Here is a 23120-nt window from a genome sequence, read left to right as displayed (position 1 = left end):
TTGAAATCTGACATTGACAAATCAATGTTGCAATAAGAAGTAGTAAACAGATTTTAACGAATGTACAATACGATAAGTGTTGTAACAGACTGCACCACGATTCCATTTCAAATAAATGGAGACAATTCTTACTTAAACAATGGTAATGAGGAAAAGTTTAATCTAGAAAATTAACAGCAAGCTGGACATCATCAGTTTCTTTTCTTTCTTTTCAAGCGTTTCTACTTCCTCAGAAATTTATTGAAAGTAATCATCATCATATTCAAAGCCACGTTCTGGTTCTGATGGCTCACATTACCGTCTTCCGGCCGATAGTAATCATAAGAGGTTTCCTTCGGCATACAGTCTGTATATATATGGAAATTCCGCTGAAATGTACTCGCTGGATCTTGAAAAGATTCTGCTGGTCTTTTTACTGCTAAAATGTTAGGTGGTTTATTCATATAATTGACCTGGCAGGTTTGGATTGAATTATCTATATCCATGGGCTCTGGTCGTCGATTTTAAAGACTATTTGGGAAAGCTGAATTTCTTCTAAAGATTTCAGGAAAGTTACGGTTGTGATTGAAAATAATGTTACTATTGAAATTTGGATAAACGTCAGAGTGAAAGTTTGGTTTGTGGTTTAAATTCTGATTGCGACTATAAGCCGGATTAAAATTCGAATGATTGTTTGGGTTACGGTTAAAGTTTGGGATGATATTACGCCTAGGTGGAAGAGGTGGTCTCAAGGACGGTGTTCCACCAGCAAAGGCAAGCTTAATAATTTCGGCAAATCTCCATTCAAACCTCTTACAAACGTATCTAATGCATTTTGCCTGTAGGTGTTTGTCATGGCGTGAAGGCTAATTTCTTCCAGATCTAGGGAAGAGACATTGTCAAATAATAGAGAAAGGTGCTGGTAAACAGACTGATAAAATTCTGTTATACTCCTATTACCTTGACACAATGTCATCATGTGGTATTCTAGCGTTTCAATGTCCCTTTGGTCCGAATAATGCATTAAAAGGCACTTTTTAATGTGTGACCAATCTAGTGGTGTCCGATACGACTCTAAGGCGGTATCTGCATCACCTACGATTTTAGTGCGAATTGTGTGAAGAATTGCGTAGTATCTTCCAGTTCCCTTTACCGAGTCATAGGGCTTCAAGACTCTTTCTACGGACTTTCGCCAAGAGTTAAACTCTCTTCAGTTTTAAGTAATAAGTTCCAGGAAGTTAAACAATAAATATTTAAGTGTACCAAAAAAAATTATGTGGTAGAAAAAATTTTACAATCTTATAATCTTACAATCTTATAATTAGTAACTTAATATTGTGATCTTACGATAATATCTTGAACATTGCTGGATATTTGTAGATTCGTCAGTGATTCCGATGTTGTTCTCGTTTTCTTTTTGTTGATTGTTTATTTATTTTTGCTTCTCAGTGATTCCGATACTGTTCTCCTTTCCTTTTATTTTTTTGTTGGTTGTTTGTCTATTTTTTTCTTCTTTACGTTCTTTATATTATATTTTGTCAATAACAGTTATTTAATTTTTTGTGTTTCTTTATTTATTTATTTTTCTATAGCTATTTTGTTAATTTAAATGTTCACTGCACGTTTCTCTTTTCTTTATATTTTTTTCTTTCTATTATTTGTTTGTTTTCTCTAATATTTATTGTATCCTTTTTTTATCACTTAAGTTTTGTTTTACTTAAAATTTTTTTTACTGTTTCATTTATTTGTTTATGTTATTTTATAATGTTTCTGTTTTTATAACATTAGTACTTTTTACTCTTAGTTTTTTAATTGTTTCCTTTATTTTTATGCTTTTAATAATTTTCTTTTTGTTTACTTAAGGCTTCTACTTTTATTTTTTTTACTGTTCACTTAAGGCTTTTACTTTTATTTTTTTACTGTTCACTTTCTACAAAACTGTTTCTTTACTAAGTTCCTTACATTATATCACGGCCACTGTTCTTTTTTGAGACCTCCGGTTTACCTCTTAGCGCGATCAATTTATTGTTTATCGGAAAACGCTTTTCCCGACGGTTTTAGTTTACGAATAAAGACCTTTTTAAGGGTCCCTGCTCGGGCGCCAATTAAGATTCTAAAAGTTTAAAATAATTAAAAAAAATTATTTTTTTGTTAACTTATGGTTAACAACACAACCTTTATTTATTAATTCCCAAAACTGACTGCATTGAGTTTACAATTCTTATTATTAAAGATTACTATCTATACTTACAAACAGCTTATTCTTCATCTCCCACCTTCAACTCACTCATGCACTTTGCGCGTGTGGATAAAATTTCATTTCGAGTTCTTGCTGCGCGTGTGGAATTCTTGTTGCTCGAGAGGAGAAAAATAGACAAACAACCATCAAAAAAATAAGAGGAAAGGAGAACAATATCGGAATCACTGAGAATCAAAAAAAAAAAACTTATGGTTAACAACACAACCTTTATTTATTAATTCCCAAAACTGACTGCAATGAATTTACAATTCTTATTATTAAAGATTACTATATATACTTACAAACAGCTTATTCTGCATTTCCCACCATGAACTCACTCATGCACTTTGCGCGTGTGGAAAAAAATTAATTTGGAGTTCTGGCTGCGCGTGTGGAGTTCTTGTTGCGCGAGAGGAAAAAACAAAAAAAAAAAAAAAACAAACAACCAAAAAAAAAAATAAGAGGAAAGGAGAACAATATACATCGGAATCACAGAGGAATCTAAAATATCCAGCAGTGTTCCAGATATTATCGTAAAATCATAATAATAAGTTACTAATTATTTTGCTTAAATTTAAAGAAAAAGAAAGAATTAATATTTTATAATTTTTTTACCACATAATTTTTTCTTGCTACACTTAAATATTCATTGTTTTGCTTCCTGGAACTTATTCCTTAAAACTGATTTGTTCTTTTATTACAATGACTGAAGAAACGATCAATCAACTTACGGACAGACTAAATAGAACACTGACAATGACCCAACCAACGGAACAAACAACAGGGTCATCAACGGGTTTTACCACATTACAAATGGAACAGATATCCCTAATGATAAAAAAGGCTTTGCAGATATCGTCTGATCATTTGACTGACGAAGGAGCTGATCACCCCATCGGGACAGTCACTGCAAGGTTAGAAGAATTAGACAAGGTTCCCGACATAGTTAGGTCTTTGGTAGAGTTTTCTGGTAAGCCGGGAGAGTTTAACTCTTGACGAAAGTCCGTAGAAAGAGTCTTGAAGCTCTATGACTCGGTAAAGGGAACTGGAAGATATTACACAATTCGCACTAAAATCGTAGGTGATGCAGATACCGCCTTAGAGTAGTATCGGACACCACTAGATTAGTCACGCATTAAAAAGTGTCTTTCAATGGATTATTCGGACAAAAGGGACATTGGAACGCTGGAGTACCACATGATGACATTGTGTCAAGGTAATAGGAATATAACAGAATTTTATCAAGCTGTTTACCAGCACCTTTCTCTATTATTTGACAATGTCTCTTCCCTAGATCTGGAAGAAATTAGCCTTCACACCATGACAAACACCTACAGGCAAAATGCATTAGATACGTTTGTAAGAGGTTTGAATGGAGATTTGCCGAAATTATTAAGCTTGCACGAACCAACATCGATGCCCCAAGCATTACATATTTGTCTAAAGTTGGACAATATGACTTTTAAGAGAAATTATGCCCATGGAAAATCCATTAGAAATAATGTACAATGGGATAGGATTGGTACGGTGACTTTTAAAAATGAAAGAGTATTTTTTCTGAACTTGCCTATGCTGGTGGCAAAATGTCCTGGAGACCATCTCTTCCACCTAGGCGTAATATCATCCCAAACTTTAACCGTAACCCAAACAATCATTCGAATTTTAATCCGGCTTATAGTCGCAATCAGAATTTAAACCACAAACCAAACTTTCACTTTGACGTTTATCCAAATTTCAATAGTAACATTATTTTCAATCACAACCGTAACTTTCCTGAAAACTTTAGAAGAAATTCAGCTTTCCCAAATAGTCTTTAAAATCGACGACCAGAGCCCATGGATATAGATAATTCAATCCAAACCTGCCAGGTCAATTATATGAATAAACCACCTAACATTTTAGCAGTAAAAAGACCAGCAGAATCTTTTCAAGATCCAGCGAGTAAATTTCAGCGGAATTTCCATATAAATACTGACTATATGCCGAAAGAAACCTTTTATGATTATTATCGGCCGGAAGATGGTAATGTGAGCCATCATAACCAGAACGTGGATTTTTAATATGATGATGATTACTTTCAACAAATTTCTGAGGAAGTAGGAACGCTTGAAAAGAAAGAAGAAGGAACTGATGATGTCCAGCTTGCTGTAATTAAACTGTTCCTCATTACCATATTTCAAAGCAAACATGGGGAACGACAAAAAATTAAAAATATTACTAGACACTGGCAGTAATAATAATTACATTAACCCAAAATTTATAAAAAAAAAACGAAACAAATTGAAAGAAATTTTAAAGCAAAGTCCATTAAGGGTGACATCGAAATAACACAGCATAAATTTATAAAATTGTTTGATGATACTCCCATAAAAATGTTTCTTTTACCCGAACTAGAAACATTTGATGTAATATTAGGAAATGATAGTTTAAAAGAATTCATTCAGCCGAGGATTACTTCACCGTTAAGGGAGGTAGAAAAGTCTCAATTAAACAGTTAATTTCCCAGAACGTAAATAATATCGACATTGGGAACAACCATCTTTCGGAATATAATAAGAAGTTATTGGAGAACATCGTCTATCGGCATAGGAGTTTATTTGGAGACCCTGAAGAAAGCCTTAAGTACACGACTAGGGTCGTAGGCGAGATAAGAATAACAACTAAAACCCCCGATTATTCAAGAAATTACCCCTATAAAATGGCTCTAAGGGGTATTGTTGACGAAGAAATATCTAAGTTACTAAAAGATCAAATAATCCGACCATCGTGTTCTCCCTATAATTCACCAATTTTGATTGTCCCAAAAAACAAGATGCATCCGGGAAAGACGAGTATAGAGTTGTTCTGGACTTTAGAAAACTTAATACAGTAACTATCGCAGATAGGTATCCCATTCCCGAGATAAATGACGTCCTTTCCCATTTGGGAGAAAATAAATATTTTACAGTTATCGACTTAAAGAGTGGTTTTCAACAAATACCCCTTAGGATGGCAGATGTAGAAAAAACTACATTTTCTGTAAAGGTGCGGTCACACTGGGCAAATATTTGATCGAAATTTGTTTTCCCATATTTGACTGAACAAATGTGAAATTCATACAGAGTTGATTCGATGTTCACATTACAGTCAAATATTTGACAGATTTTGTTTGTTCAAACAGTCACCAAATAACGTCAAATAGTGCTATGGGGAAACATGTTTGACACATGTTCGCATTCGTAAAATATATTTTCTCAATAAATTGTTTGATCAAACTGTGAGGAAACATAAAGAGAAAACAAACACATAAATAAATTTATTTGGCCGAGAGGAATGACAAAGAGAGTGAAAGAGATACATAAAGGTAATGGAGTTTCGGGTATAATTTATTTGGAGAAGGGAAGCAAATGACCAGCTGTTGTGGAATAAATTTCTTGTCAGAACATTTTTTTTGCATTTTTGTACGTTTGTATCACGGTAGAAGAATACTGGTAGTCGCATCGACATAGCTGCTGGGACAATGAACTGACAAAACAATAATGAATGAAATATTATTGAAATTTGTAAAAATTGTTGAAAAATACATATCATTGCGTAAAAGAAAACATAGAAAAATCTTCTTATTTTTGTCAAAACATTTCAAAATGTTTGACATATCAATGTTTCAAGCGTTGATGCATCTACCTATATCCTATTCCTGAACCTGCAATAATCTACTAGTTTGTCAATTTCTTCGATATAATAAAGGGAAAATCGGTAATCGTAGTAAAAACTTTTACATCTTGCAGTTCTGGAACAGACCATACATTAAATTTTTACTAAACATTCAAATTCAGTTAATTCTAAAATATCAAATAAACAATACCAACTATTGTATTCGTTTGCTTCTCTATTCATTAAACATCGTGTTACAAATGCTCCTGTTCTTAAAGCAAAATGCTGCCCAATGTTTTAAACTGATATTTTTCCTTGTTTGACCTTACAAAACATTTGCACCGTCAAATAAATGTTTGACCAAAAAAGAGGAAAATAATTGATCATAGGTGTTCACATTATGGACACACTGGCTAAATTTTTGTTTTCTGGCAAATAATTTTGTTTTCCCAAAATCAGCTGTTTTTGTATTTACCGTAAAATAGTATTTGGTGGTCAGATTGTGACAAAGAAATATTTGACATTTTTCGTCAAATATTTGCTCAATGTGACCTTACCTTAAGCATCAATTCTTTTAGTTAAAATTGCATTGTTCGGTGTTCAATAATCATACACAATTATATTCACATATTTATGTTAGTGACATACCCTTGTTACTGGCAGCCTTCGCTTGACCGTCAGTAATAAACATACATACGTTGATTGGTTGTTTTTCTTTGTTACGTGTACGCTACACTACTCGGGTCGGTCGATTGTGGTTATGTTACACGTTTGATACAAAGTTAGAATTTTTTTCTGAATATCATATATAAGTGTGTGTATGAATAGTTAAAAATATTTTTGGACAATTTTAGTAACGTGCACCCTATATGCGGCACATTTAAAGTATTGTGTTAGTTAATTAACAGAGACAATTTTCTTGGTGTTGAATCAATTTTATTCTTACACTGAATATCTTCGTCGATATTTTGAGTTTTTTTTTTTTGTGGAATTTTTTGATTGATTTCGCATTCATTATATTTTGAACAGATAGAAAACACAAATGTTGGTAAAAAGTTTCGAATATTTTCCGTTGATTTAAAATTTCTTTGTTTTTTGGTAAACCTTTGGGATAAAAATTGTTGGTTTTTTCTACAATCTAGGTAGAGAAGATAATTTTTTTGCAATTCCATTTGTTCTTTTGCTTAAAGCACGAATATGATAACCCTCGGTTACTCCTTCATAGTCATTTGAAATCTCTTTTCGCGCTTTAATTCAACGCGGCATTAAAGGATGTCTTTCGGCAATGTATAATATTCCTACGGATCATTGGGATCCAATTTTCGTTTTCATATGTCTCCAACGTTTGCCAAACATTACACTGACGCTGTGGGAGCAAAGTGTCAAAAATAAAACTGTGATTTCTTCGTGGAAGGACTTGGATAGTTTTCTGACGGAGAGAATTCGTACTCTCACTTGTCTTCACGACATGATAGAAGTTGAACCATCACCAAAACTGGTTGATCAATCTCGTTCTTGTACGTTATCTCCTCGGCAGTCATATCGCTCTTGTTCCCTGTTTTGTCCCTCGCAGAGCCATCCTCTTTTTGAATGTCCTCATTTCAAAAATATGACACTTTCGGCAAGATTTTCTACGTTGAAGCGTCATCGTTTTTGTATCAACTGCTTGCGCAAGGGACATGAAATCAAAAATTGTAAAAGTTGTCGTCGGGGTTTGATTTGGTGGTGATGTAGTTCGACAGGCATTTCACGCTGCGCAGATTCAATCGGTTCTTTTGGGCACTGCCGTGGTGAAAGTTGTTCATCAAGGTGGTTCGTATTCTGTAAGGGCGTTGAAAAATCCGGCCTCTGAGTCCTCTTTCATCACAGAGCGAGTTCAAAAGAAACTTAAGCTTCCTATTTGTTCGTCCAAATCCACCATTTCGGGTGTTAATTGTTCACTTGCGGCTACATCAAAGAATGTTTGTAATATTGAAATCAGAAGTAGCCTAGACCATTGTCCCTGAAAACTTCAGCGATCGTGCTGAATTCAATTTCAGGAAATCTACCCACGTTCGACCATAGAAATCGACTATCTAATGTTATATTAGCAGATCCTCAAACGATTAAGTCGAGTCCAGTTGATATTTTGATAGGAACAGACTTGTACCCTAGAATTATTAAAGATCAGAGCTTCCGCTTTTCGTCTGGTTCTCTGCTTGCTCAAAATACAGCCCTTGGTTGGATTGAAACTGGACCATTTCCGTATCGACAAAATCGCCCACTTGAAACTACGTAAAGCATTTCGTCGTGGAAAATATATACACAAAACATTTTTCTAAATTGAAGTCTAGTATTGTAAAGTGGCCGTTACTGCGGATTTCACAGACTCGGTTTTCGTTTCCAATCCGTAACGGTTGTCGGATGTCGTTATTGTATCGTGAAAATGGGTTTTGTTTTGAACTTAAAAAGTTTTGCACAAGTCCGAATCCATAACTGTGGGTTCTTGGTGACTTTGAACTATCAATTTGTTTATCGTTTACTTTCGAAACTGCTCACATGTTGCACTGTACCCACACTTTATACTTTTTAACGAATTAATTTATATTGTTACACCATCCCAGGATGCTGAAAGGTGACCGGCTAATGTTTAAGTAAGAATTGTCTCCATTTATTTGAAATGGAATCGTGGTGCAGTGTGTTGCAAAACTTATCGTATTGTACATTCGTTAAAATCTGTTTACTACTTCTTATTGCAACATTGATTTGTCAATGTCAGATTTCAACGAATTGTCACTAAAGCTTCCTCCACCTTACTTCAGTCTGTCTTGGTGATTCCTGCTTGCTATCGGTTCAGTGTTCGTGCTCAACACTGTAAATATTACACGTTCGTGTATAACTACTAAGTTAAATTTGGTTACCTATTTGGTTACTTGAATATCAATAAAGAATTCACATATTTAACTCGCAAGAAACTAAAACCATCGTGTTTTATATCTATTTTTCTCTCCCCTTTATCTGAGCGCAATTTCGACGCATTAAGAACCATATTGCAAAGCAAAAACGGGGAACGACAAAAAATTAAAAATATTACCAGACACTAGCAGCAATAAAAATTACATAAACCCAAAATTTATAAAAAAAACCGAAACAAATTGAAAGAAATTTTAAAGCAAAGTCCATTAAATAATACGGCATAAATTTATAAAATTTTTTGATGATACTTTCATAAAATTTTTTCTTTTACCCGAACTATAAACATTTGATCCAATATTAGGAAACGATAGTTTAAAAGCATTCTCAACTGTGATTCATACAGCCGAGGATTACTTCACCGTTAAGAGAGGTAGAAAAGTCTCAATTAAACAGTTATTTTCCTAGAACGTAAATAAGATATATATATATATATATATATATATATATATATATATATATATATATATATATATATATATATATATATATATATATATATATATATATATATATATATATATATATATAATATTTTTTATTTATTATTAATTTTAACAATACTATTATATAAATATTAATATAAATATTAATTTCAAAAGCTGTTTAACTTTAATATTAATTTGTATTTTAAATACATTTCGAATTTTAAATTTACATAAATTAATAATTAAAATATTTCATAAAGTTTTAAACTTATATCGTTTAAGATATTTGTAAGTACTAATTAAATACAACGGGAATCAAAAAAGTTTAAAAAGCATTGTAGTGAAACACATGAAATGATTTAAAACAGATATCTAGAGCTCTCTAAAAGTTATTTATAGGCATTAGATATCCATCTAAGCATAAAAAATCTCTACATGCATCGTTTTTGGGTTTCCTAGACCTAGGCTCGTTCCGTTTTGGTAGGAATTCTATATGTGAGGTCAAAGATTGCATTGTTTTAGTGATGTATATAAAAACCTCCTGTGAGTCTTTAATTGTGTATCGGCCAAATAGCCGTGAAGGCACAATAAAAGTTTTATTGTATTGTTATCTAAAAAAATAAAAGTATTTATAATTATCAATTTTTAGACAAGCTTTAATATATTATTATTTTTTTGTTGGCGCAAGTAACAACTTACCTTTATTATGTGTTCATTTTGAGATGTATCCACTCTCTTTTATTATCAGAATTGATTTGAAAATTGATTGGAATTTCCGCACAGCGTTCACTGAAATTTGTCGATTTGAAGTTAACACGTTTTTTCTAACATGTCTCTGAAATGTTGATGAATTAATAAACACACTTTCACAACACATATAATTGTTATGCGTTTTCAGAAATTGATATTCTTTTAACTGTTTAAAAAGATCACCATTTTTTGAAAAATATTTTGCACACACAAAGCACTTCATTTTTACTTACCTTTCTTCCATTTGCAAAATCTTCAAATCTCTGCTTTTCAAAAAAAAAAAAAAATATCTTTAACACATAACACTCTTGAGACACCTCCGTTCACTTCAGAAATCATTTAAAGTATGAGATCAATCAAGAATTTGGTTTTTTCTTTTTTTCTTTTCGACAACAACCATTTTCGACAGCAAATGACAATACGACCAATCACCATTCAAATATGTTATTCTATTTTGTTCTCATCTTAATGGTCGTTGACCTCTGTTAGATGGCGGAGGTGAGAATAAAAGAGAATAACAAATTTGAATGGTGGTTGATGACACACAAACAAACATAAACAAACACAAACACAAACACAAACCGTTGGTCGATATTGTCGTTTGCTTACGAAAATGGTTGTTTTTATATTTGAGAGACGTAAAATGTGTTTTCGGTTGGTATGCTAACCAATTGGAAAAAAAATCTTCCTTTGCATATGCTGGCATAGTAAGTTCGTTATTTATGCAATAACGTATTTATATAATGAGGAATGATTAGAGTTTTTTCTGCTGCTGCGGTATTTTTTTGTTTTTGGAAATTATGATGTGCATTTTTGATTGTAGGTGAGAACAAAGGAGAATAACAACTTTTAATGGTAGTTGTTTAATTTGGGAGAGGTAAATTATGTTTTCGGTTGCTACGTAAAATGAAATTATATGAAAAAATCTGTGCATATGAAGATTGGAAAAAAAAAAAAAAAACATTCTTCCTTTGCAAATGCTGGCATAGTTAGTTCGTTATTTTGTGCAACATCGAATGAAGAACGTTTAGAGTTGGTGAGGGGAATAGGGAAACCATCAACGGGACTTTTTTGTTGTAATTTCGATTCTGATGAACAGTTTAAGGAGTTATTGCTGAAAACTGTAAAGACATGTGTTTGCTTGCAAATAACGGTTGTAGTTGTTTTTGTTTGGCAGGCGCGTAGGTTCTTTGGTATTTTCATGATTTTAGGCACATTTTTTAATGGAATTGTTTCAAATTTCGTATTTGAAATTAAGAATTGGTACCACAACCTATGTCAAAAAATGGGTATGAAGGTCCACGTCTTCGTATAGCCCCCACATAACGGTACATACCGATATTCGGTATTTTGATAATTTTAGCGACAATATTCACTGGAATTGTTTGAAATTTCGTATTGGAAGATGTTAATGGGTAGTACAATCTATGGCAAAAAATTTCGAATCCAGGTCCACGCCTTCGTATAGCCCCATATAACGCTACCTCCCGACATTCGGTATTTTGATTATTTTCGCCACATTTTTTCACAGATATGTCTAAAAATTGGTATTTGTACTTCGTAATGGGTTCTAGCGTAATGGTTGATATCGGTTTACGTCTTCGTATACATTCATTGAATACAGAACAAGGCTGTGATATAAGTTTATAATCTTCCAAGAACTCACTCGACGATCTCGTTATAAAGAACTTCTCCAGCGGCATATTACCAATTCACGGATAATATAAATTGTAGCCACTTATTTTCATGTTTAAATCAGTACGAAATCTTTGCTCTTCAGTATAAATTCGTTGCTGTTACAGTTATATCGTTTTCATATAGCCCCCATATAACGGTACCTCCCTATATTCGGCAATTTGATGATTTTAGCGACATTATGAACCGGAATTGTTTCAAATTTGGTATTTGAAGTTCGTAATGGATACTACAACCTATGACAGAAAATTGTCTGTGCAGGTCTACGTCTTCGATTAGATGTCGTATTTGAAATTCGTAATGGATGCTACAGCCTATGACAGAAAATTGTCTGTGCAGGTCCACGCCTTCGTATATCCCCCATATAACGGTACCCCCCGATATTCGGTATTTTCATGATTTTATCGTCATTATTTATCGGAATTGTTTCCAATTTCGCATTTGAAGTTCGTAATGGATATTACAGTCTGTGCAGATCCACGTTTTATAACCACCATGGTTCCACCTATATTCCGTATTTTGATGATATTAGCTACATTAAAAACAGATAGATAGATCCTAATATAATAGCTACCTTTGGTATTTTTAAGATTCCAACAGAAATTTTAACGGATTTTATTGTTTTTGAGAATTGCCAAATTCGTTCCAAATGGTGGAGGGTACTCAAAGTTCGGCTCGGCCAAACTTACAGCTTATTTACTTGTCTTTCTTAGAATATAACTGTACACTCAAGAGTTTCTCTAGGAAGTAATTAAGGTCCTCTACCTTTTGTACTATACTTCATCTGTTTTTCCATCCTTCCATCTGTTTTTCCTTTGTCTAAAATTTTGATATTTGCTGCTTTTGATATTACATGTACTCTAATATTGAGTCTTTTAACCAATCAACTAATCTTCTATGCTATTTAAATTCTCTTGTGAATTTGTGTAGTGCAAATGGGATGTCATTTAATCCAACAAGTAAAAAAGCATTAAGTTTGGCCGGCCCGAGCTTTTGATACCCTCCACCTTTGGGTATAAAAGCATATGAATTTAAAGTGTTCCACTTTAAACTAAATAGTTGTAAGATAGTTTAGGTAATGGTGTTAAACTTTTCAAAAAACAAGTAAAAAAGTATCGGTCGGTTTGCCGACCGATGTATACCCTCAGCCAATGTTTGATTATTTAAAAATATTTTCACTTCTGCTATGACTATTCAAACTCTTGACCTTCTATGGAGTGGGTTTTGAAAGAATGGACCAATATTGCCCATTTCTTATCGGAACTAAATAAATATGATATAAATATTTGGACGTGGCAAGTTTGGAATATATTGGTAACTTCCTTCACTTTACTTTACATATGTAATAATTTTTAGAAAAAGTTAATATGTGCGTGAGCTACCAGATATAGTCGACCGAAGTATATGTGATGTCCGTTGGAATTGCAATTTTGGAATTTCGAAAAAAGGAAAGTTGTGCTGAATTGTGCTAGGTTTGTGCTCAATTGTGCCGATTTTTTTTCGAAATTCGAAAAAAATTCTGAGATATTCTAAAAAAGATTTTTTCGAAAAATATTCGAATTTCGCAAAAAATAAAGTTGTGCTGAGTCGTACTCGGTTTGTGCCCATTTGTGCAGATATAGGCCATCTTCGAACTTGACCTGCCTGCAGCAAAAGACAGATCTGTGCAACGGAAGGACAAACCGGCGGACAGGGCTTAATTTTACGTCAATCAAGAATATATATACTTTGTTGGGTTTAAAATTATTATTTCGATGAGTTACAAACGGAATGATGAACTTAATATACCCTCCATACTATGTATAGTGAAGGGTATAAACAAGTAAAAAGGAGGAAGTTCGGCCGGGCCGAACTTTGAATACCCTCCACCATTAGGAACGAATTAGAAATTTTTCAAAAAAAAAAAACAAGTTAAAAAGCAGTAAGTTCGGCCGGGCCGAACTTTTAATACCCTCCACCATTTGCAACGAATTTGGAAATTTTCAAAAAATAAAATCCTTAAAAAATTCTGTTAAAATTTTAAAAATACCGAATATAGCCGTTATATTGGGGTCTATACGACGTGGACATACATATGCATTGTTTGTCATAAGCCATTACCTTATTCAAATTCGAAACTGGACCCGCACCGACAATTTTCTGTCACAGACTGTAGTTCCCATAACGAACTTCAAATACCAAATTTTAAACAATTCCGGTTAATAATGTCGCTAAAATCATCAAAATACCGAACATAGCGAGATGCCGTTATATGGGGGCTATACGAAGACGTGGACCTGCACAGACAATTTTCAGTCTTAGGGTGTAGTATCCATTTGGAACTCCAAATACCAAATTTGAAACAATTTCAGTGAATAATGTCGCTAAAATCATCAAAATACCGAATATAGGGAGGTACCGTTATATTGGGGCTATACGAAGACGTGGACCTGCAAAGACAATTTTCTTTCTTAGGGTGTAGTATCCATTTGGAACCTCAAATACCAGATTTGAAACAATTCCCGTGAATAATGTCGCTAAAATCATCAAAATACCGAATATCGGGAGTCACCGTTATATGGGGGCTATACGAAGACATAGACTTGCACAGATAGAAATCTTAGGGTGTAGTATCCATTTGGAACTTCAAATACCAAATTTGAAACAATTCCGGTGAATAACGTCGCTAAAATCATCAAAATACCGAATATAGGGGGTTACCGTTGTATGGGAGCTATATGAAAACGTGGACCTATATGGCCCATTTACGAACTTAACCTGCCTACTGGAAAAATAAACATGTGTGCAAAATTTTAGCCATCTATCTCAATTCATTCGAAAGATAGCGTGATTACAACAGACAGACGGACATCGCTAAATCGACTTAGAATTTTACGCTGATCAAGAATATATATACTTTGTTCGGTCTGGCATGAGTATTTTGAGGAGTTACAAACGGAATGACAAAGTTGATATACCCTCCATAGTATGGTGGAGGGTATAAAAAAAATAAAATCCATTAAAAATTCTTTTAAAATCGTTAAAATACCTTATTTCAGAATGTGCCTATATATGGGGGATATGCAATATTGTGGACCTATATAGACAAATCTATGTCTGGGGGTAAACTACTCAAAAAGAACTCCTTATTTGGTATTCAGACAATTCAGTTGAAAAATGTGGCTAAAATCATCAAAATACCGAATATCGGGGAGAACCGTTATATGGGGCTATACGATATCGTGGAGCTATATAGATAATTGTATTTTAAGGGATAAAGTACTCACAAGAACTCCTTGTGAGGATTTTCAGATAATTCCATTGAAAAGTGTAGCTAAAATCATTACAATCCCGAATATCGGGGGGTACCATTATATGGAGGATATACGATATCGTGGACCTATATAGATAATTCTCTGTCAATGGATAAAGTACTCACAAGGAACTCCTTGTGGGTATCGTTATGTGGGGGATATACGATATCGTGAACCTATATAGAAAATTCTCTTTCAGTGGGTAAAGTACTTACAAGGGACTCCTTGTGTGGAATTTCAGACCATTACATTGGAAAATGTGACTAAAATCATGAAAATACCGAACTTGGCCTGGCTGCAGACAAAAGAAAGATCTGTGCAAAATTTCAGCTTCCTATCTTAATTCGTTTTGGCTGTAGCGTGATTAGAACAGACGGACAGACAGGGCTAAATCGTCTTAGAATTTTACGCTGATCAAGAATATATCAGGGTTGTGCATATTGTACTAAATTCTAAGTGCACTAAGAATTAAATAATTAGTGGCAGTGCAATTTTTTATTCCACTACCACTAAAGGGTTAGCGGTAGTGAAAAATAAATTGCACTACCACTCATGGTACAATAAAATCAAGGTAGGGCTATGATACCATATGATTTTAATTTTTTCATTTTCTTGGCTTAACATGTCAACTATATTTGTTTATATATATGTTTTCTTTTCAATAACAAAAAAATTGTTCAGAAAATATTCAAATTCGGGTGTTTTCAAAATGTTTATTTCGACATATGCATCGACAATATCTACAGTTTTTGTAGCGAAATAAACCTTAAGAGATATATACAACATGATTTTGAAAAGAAATGTTGACCTTTCATTCAGTTTACGCGGTTTTCAATTATTTGTTCAAAATAAATGCAACAAGTTGTTTGATTTTTATTGTTTTGATAATGATTTTGACATTACAAACCAAACAGGTAGACCTCTATACTTGTAATTTTTTCAAAGTTATCCTACCTTCTCTTCATTGTACCATGCTACCACTAACAATTTAGTGATACAGAGGAATGTGAATGGCAAAGGTCGTAAATTTTGATGAATGTAACCTACCTTATCAATCATAAATATATTCCGATTCGACAATTTTTTATATTTTTTTGATTTTAACGAGTAACGAGTAGAGATACAAATTTCCAATGTATGAACGAAAAATTCTGCTAGGTGAGCACAATTCAGCACAACCTGCAGATTTCAAAAGTTATAATATTTTTAATTGTTAGCGAGTAACGAGTAAAGGTTTCCACCTTTTGTGTATGAATGAAAAATTGTGCTAAGCGAGCACAACTCAGCACAATTCACCGCATCTCGATATTTGAATTTTTTCAAAAAAATACAGCAATTTTACTTATATATGTATGTATTTTCCAATTTTAAGTAGTAACGAGTGGAAATACAAATTTTCAATGTATGGCCGAAAAATTGTGCTAGGTTAGCACAATTTACCTCATCTTGATATTTGAATTTTTACCAAAATTACAGCAATTTTTTTTAGAAAAATACTGTTTTTTTCGAAATTACCATATCTTGAAAACGGTTAAAAATATTGAGAAAAAATTAACGGCACAAGTTAGCAAAAGTTAGCACAAGTCAAGCACAACCCAGCACAACTCTTATTTTTTGGAAATTCGAAAATTGCAATTCTGGCATACTTTCGAAATTGTCGTTTTTTCGAAATTGGTAAGAGATATCGATTTAACGGCCCAAATAGGCACAAACCGAGTACGACTCAGCAAAACTTTAATTTTTTCGAAATTCGAAAAAAAAAATTCGGCACAATTGAGGACAAACCTAGCACAATTCAGCACAACTTTCCTTTTTTTTCGAAATTCGAAAATTGCAATTCCAACGGACACCACATGTATTCGTTGTAGTGGGTTAAATTGTAAAAAAGTAGAATTTATTTTATAATTAAACAAGTAAAAAAGCTGTAAGTTCGGCCGGGCCGAACTTTTAATACCCTCCACCATTTGGTATAAATTTGGCAATTTCCAAAAAAAAAAAATAAATAAATAAAATAAAAAAAATCCTTTAAAAATTCTGTTAAAATCTTAAAAATACCGAATGTCTATACGACGACGTATACCTGCATAGGCAACTTTTGTCATAAGTTATTACAACATTTAAATTCTACTTGTTTATAATGTAGCTAAAATCATCAAAATACCGAATATAGGGGGTACCGTTATATGGGGGCTATACGAAGACGTGGACCTGCACAGACAATTTTCTGGCATGGGCTGAAGTATCCATTACGAACTTCAAATGCGAAATTTAAAACAATCCCGGTAAATAATGTCGCTAAAATCATCAAAATACCGAATATCGGGGGGTACGGTATATGGGGCCTATACGAAGACGTGGACCTACATGGTCCATTTTCTGTTTACTGCTGCAGTGTCTATTACGAACTTCAAATACCAAATTTGGAACGGTTCCGTTAAATAATGTCGCTAAAATCATCAAAATACCGAATATCGGGGGGTACGGTATATGGGGGCTATACGAAGACGTGGACCTACATGGCCCATTTTCTGTTTTCTGCTGCAGTATCTATTACGAACTTCAAATACACAAATTTGGAACGGTTCCGTTAAATAATGTCGCTAAAATCATCAAAATACCGAATATCGGGGGGTACCATTATATGGGGGCTATACGAAGACGTGGACCTGCACAGATAATTTTCTGTCTTAGGCTGTAGTATCCATTACGAACTTCAAATGCCAAATTTGAAACAATTCCGGTGAATAATGTCGCTAAAATCATCAAAATACTGAATATCGAGAGGTACCGTTATATGGGGGCTATATGAAAACTTGGACCTACATGACCCATTTACGAACTTAACCTGCCTACTGGCAAAATATACATGTGTGCAAAATTTTAGCCTTCTATCTCAATTTGTTCGAAAGATAGCGTGATTACAACAGACAGACAGACAGACAGACGGACAGACAGACAGACAGACACACAGACAGACAGACGGACATGGCTAAATCGTCTTAGAATTTTACGCTGATCAAGAATATATATACTTTGTTGGGTCTGACGTGAGTATTTCGAGGAGTTACAAACGGAATGACAAAATTAATATACCCTCCATAGTATGGTGGAGGGTATAAAAATAAGTTTGATATTTTTGTTGAATATAACTTCTACTTTCGATTGACCGTTATATTTTTTGTTAAAGCCCCTACAGCCGGCATTAGTGATTTGATTTAAACACTAAAATTCGTATTTTTATCAATATTTGTGGAAATTGTTAATAATTATTTATTTATAAATTCAATTTGATTTTTTTGGAGCATATATTTTTATACCCTCCACCATACTATGGAGGGTATATTAACTTTGTCATTCCGTTTGTAACTCCTCGAAATACTCATGTCAGACCCAACAAAGTATATATATTCTTGATCAGCGTAAAATTCTAAGTCGATTTAGCGATGTCCGTCTGTCTGTCTGTCCTTCTGTCTGTCTGTCTGTTGTAATCACGCTATCTTTCGAATGAATTGAGATAGGTGGCTAAAATTTTGCCAACATGTTTATTTTTCCAGTAGGCAGGTTAAGTTCGTAAATGGGCCATGTAGGTCCACGTTTTCATATAGCTCCCATATAACGGTACCTCCGGATTTTCGGTATTTTGATGATTTTAGCGACATTATTCACCGGAATTGATTCAAATTTGGTATTTTAAGTTCCAAATGGATACTACACCCTAAGATAGAAAATTATCTGTGCAAGTCTATGTCTTCGTATAGCCCCCATATAACGGTACCTCCCGATATTCGGTATTTTGATGATTTTAGCGACATTATTCACGGGAATTGTTTCAAATCTGGTATTTGAAGTTCCAAATGGATACTACACCCTAAGACAGAAAATTGTCTTTGCAGGTCCACGTCTTCGTATAGCCCCAATATAACGGTACCTCCCTATATTCGGTATTTTGATGATTTTAGCGACATTATTCACGGGAATTGTTTCAAATCTGGTATTTGAAGTTCCAAATGGATACTACACCCTAAGACAGAAAATTGTCTTTGCAGGTAAACGTCCTCGTATAGCCCCAATATAACAGTACCTCCCTATATTCGGTATTTTGATGATTTTAGCGACATTATTCACTGGAATTGTTTCAAATTTGGTATTTTAAGTTCCAAATGGATTCTACACCCTAAGACTGAAAATTGTCTGTGCAGGTCCACGTCTTCGTATAGCCCCCATATAACGGCACCTCGCTATGTTCGGTATTTTGATGATTTTAGCGACATTATTAACCGGAATTGTTTAAAATTTGATATTTGAAGTTCGTTGTGGGAACTACAGTCTGTGACAGAAAATTGTCGGTGCGGGTCCAGTTTCGAATTTGAATATGGTAATGGCTTATGACAAACAATGCATATGTATGTCCACGTCGTATAGACCCCAACATAACGGCTATATTCGGTATTTTTAAAATTTTAACAGAATTTTTTAAGGATTTTATTTTTTGAAAATTTCCAAATTCGTTGTAAATGGTGGAGGGTATTAAAAGTTCGGCCCGGCCGAACTTACTGCTTTTTAACTTGTTACCGTTTAGTTTGTAGTACATCCTACAGTCGGTAATAGTCGAATTTAACATAATGTTGACAAATATTGTTTATTTTTTAAAAATTCACGCAAATTGTTTTATTTTTTATGGCAATTTCATTGGTTCTTCTTTTATCTTGAGTGTTTTTGGAAATTAGACGATGAGCACCCTACATTCGGGCTTTTTCAAATAGTTAAAAATTACTTTTTTGAGATTTTTCGATTTTTTTGGTCGATACTATTGTGTTTTCTTGTTTTAACCATGTCGGTCACCCAATTTATTCGCGCTTCTGACAATGTTGTCAAGTTGGTTGTCGGTTTTAAGCTGATTAGATCTTGAAGTTCCGGTGTAAATGGTTCAACATATGCCACCTCAAAGAAATGTTGTTCACTTCGGATCAGTTCTCGGTTTGATTTTTCTTCTTTTGTTGAAACTAACGCGCTTGTTCTTCGAAAAATATCTGGAAACCTCCCATCATTCTCCCTCAGTTCAGACATCACTTCTCGTTTACCTTATCGTCGCTTAGATGATGCTCATCTCTTTAACAGAAGACATTCCGATTTGTTGTTGGGGGCAGATTTATATCCGAAGATTTTGAGGGAAGAGACGCAAATTAACATTTTAGGTTCCTTGTTAGCCCAAAACACGATGTTCGGTTGGATTCTGACTGGTCCCATGCCTTCTTCCTCAGTCCAGGTCTTTACGACTGTGTTGGATTTCGCTGAGGAAGTTTCTCTCCGCAGAACACTATTCCGGTTTTGTAAAAAAGACGACCTGCCCAAATTGAAACTTGTTTCACCATCGGAGATGTTCTCTGTCACGTCAATGCGAGATTCGGAGGGTCGTTCCAGTCCGAATTTCAGCAAACATCGCAATTGGGTTGACCCTTGTATTAGCTCTTTGAAATAGTTTGTCGGTCAGAAAATTCACTCTTTTGTATACCTTCGTAGATATTGTCGAGTTTAGTTCTAGCTCCTTTCGTTTTTATAATAATTGTCGCTAAATCTCGCAAAATCATCAAATATTTGACTCTCCTGCTCTAAATCCCGCTGAAAAAATTGTCAAGCTTCTTCTATTCATTATTGTTCTAAAGTTGTATTTTGCTGAAGAGTTAAAATGTTTGTTAGATCGATCTCCATTGCCTGTGAAAAGTTTACTCCTTCCACTCTTGTTTAGACCAAGACGGCGTCATGTGTCTTAATGGCCTGTTATCTAACTCTCCAACGCTGTCATACACAGAACGTCAACTAATAGTATAGCCGTATTTTTGCCGATTTGTTCGATTGCTTGCAGAATTTGTTCACGCCAATTTCATTCATGGTGGAAATCAGTTAATGCTTCGTATACCTCGTATTGAGTATTGAATTCCTCGGATAAATATCTTATTCGGTTTGTTGTTAATCGCTGTAAGACATGTATTCTTGAGAAAACCGTTGTTGTAGTTAAATAATGGGCGCTCTTCCTCGAGAAAGAACCATAGTAACTCGAGCTTTTCATACTACTGGTGATGCTTTCGCAGGACCTTTTGGTATGAAGTCGTTTACGGGTAGAGCGTGTCATATCACAAAAGGTTATGTATGTGTCTTCGTCTGCTTTTCAACCAAATCAGTTCACTTTGAAGCAACTTCGGACTTGTCTTCTGCTTCATTTCTGACCTTTTTTAGAGTTTATTGCTCGTTGTCCTAATTTGAAATTTGTATTGAAATTTAGAAATTTGTACGTCGTTAGGCTATCAAGAGATTTCTTGGCAGTTCCTTCCAGCCGGGGCCACCATATGGGAGGTCTTTGGGAAGCTGCAGTAAACAGTTTTAAGCAACATTTTCGTCGGCATGCTAAAACTTTTAGATATACATTTGAGGATCTTTCAAACCTCTCAGTTCGTATCGAGGCGTGTTTAAATTCCCGACGTCTTTGTCCCATAAATGACAATCAGCAGAATCTGATTGCTCTCACCCCTGGTCATTTTCTCATTGGCGCTTCTCTACTTTCGCCTCTTGAAGATATTATAGTCGATCCACCCATTAGTCTTGTCAACAGATATCGTAAATTGAAAGCTCTAACTCATCAATTTTGTATTCCTTGGAAAGAGGAATATTTAGTAGATTTGCATGAGCGATATAAATGGAAACGTCCTCAGCGCGACATTCAAATAAACGGTCTCGTTGTGCTCCGTCATGAGCAATTGCCTCCAGCCTCGTGGAAGTAAGGTCGCGTAGTCCAGGTCTATCCTGGAGACGATGGTCACATTAGAGTCGTCGACCTATGTACAGAGCAAGGAAATTACTATCTAATACTGTTGAATTAAAAAAATGCTCATTGAAACTGAATTACTATACCCCTATAGCTTCATTTCACACATCAATACTAACCTTATTTTAAGCCGCGAATTTAGTCTAACTCATGTTGCCTCGCAGATAGCGCGTCAAGGCGGCTAATGTATAAGTTCGGTACTTTGGTTACGCCGAGGTATATGCTCGATACATTGTCCCCCCTTCCCCAGCATTCCAATTAATCACTTTAATTGGCCGCTCAGTCGAGTTCAATGGGGTAATCTTTTCTGCCTCCCTTTTAGGAGTCACATTCGCCTAGTTCCGATTGTGGGGGAGAGCTTACGCTCCCTTCTGCACTTTTTCCTAAAAATCATATTCGCTCAGTTCGGATGCAGAGGGCCCTTTTCCATGCTGCGGTTGTCGTTGCTGGTCACGACCTTGTTCCGCTATTGTGCTCATCTGCAACGACACCTGTTCTTTCGCTTTCCATGATATCACAAGCATAAGGTGAAATATCGATTGGTTGAAACGCACGCACTTTGCAAATAAACCATTTGAAAATACATATAAACTACATAATCCTTGTTTTTATTTCCTCTATTCTTTTTGCTTTTATTTGTCCCTGTATCATCCTCTTATAATTATTATTTGTCTATTAAAAAAGTTTATTGGTAGTTTTTGATTTGTATTTACTTTTCGTTGTCTTCTGGTGCGCTGTGTATGTAATTTTCCTTACCGGGTATCTACTTGATTTTATATTCAAACTCGTTTATCCGAATTTTCCACCTGTGCAATTTGATATTACTTTATTTTATATTACCTAACCAAACAAGGGCTATGTGATCGCTAAGGATCTCGAACTTTCTACCAAACAAATAGGCCTTAAAAAGGTCGGGAACCCTAAATGGTGCTATTACTTGCGAGAAGTTCCTTTTTAATTGCAGAGTAGTTTTGATCGTGTTCGTGTAGAGCTCGGATTGCATAACATATAGGTTTATTACCCTGAGAAAGAAAAAAACAGCGCCGATTGTCATGTTCCTTCTGTCAGTAGTTAATGAAAATAGTTTATTGAAGTCTGGGTAATTTAAAATGGGTCACACATTATTAATATTTTTAATCTCTCGAAGGCAGCTGTGTACTATTCCTTTAGGGTATATAATATATAATTTCTCATTTTTTAGTTTCTCAGTCATGTGTTTTGATATTTTAGCCAAATTTGGTTTAAATTTGCGGTAGGAACCACAAAGGCCAAAAACTATTTTATTTCCTTTGAATTTTTGGGAACTGGATAGTTCTGTCATTATGACGTCT

At 34.4% G+C, this 23120-nt stretch overlaps 1 protein-coding gene and 1 long non-coding RNA gene across 5 annotated transcripts in view; one reads left to right on the top strand and one right to left on the bottom strand.

The window, feature by feature from the left end:
* Window positions 1-23120, top strand: part of LOC109612410 (potassium voltage-gated channel subfamily H member 8) — a 1874382-nt gene that overhangs the window by 739703 nt on the left and 1111559 nt on the right. The window lies entirely within an intron of this gene.
* Window positions 9517-14125, bottom strand: LOC131804383 (uncharacterized). The gene is made up of 3 exons (XR_009343108.1): window positions 10215-14125; window positions 9931-10066; window positions 9517-9842 (listed from the first exon to the last, which is right to left on the bottom strand). It is a non-coding gene; the product is annotated as an uncharacterized LOC131804383 (long non-coding RNA).

This window comes from Musca domestica, unplaced genomic scaffold, assembly GCF_030504385.1.
Source record: "Musca domestica strain aabys unplaced genomic scaffold, Musca_domestica.polishedcontigs.V.1.1 10, whole genome shotgun sequence".
Taxonomy (NCBI): Eukaryota; Metazoa; Arthropoda; class Insecta; order Diptera; family Muscidae; genus Musca; species Musca domestica.
The sequence above is the reverse complement of the archived record's forward strand: the minus strand, read 5'-3'. Positions and strand labels throughout refer to the sequence as shown.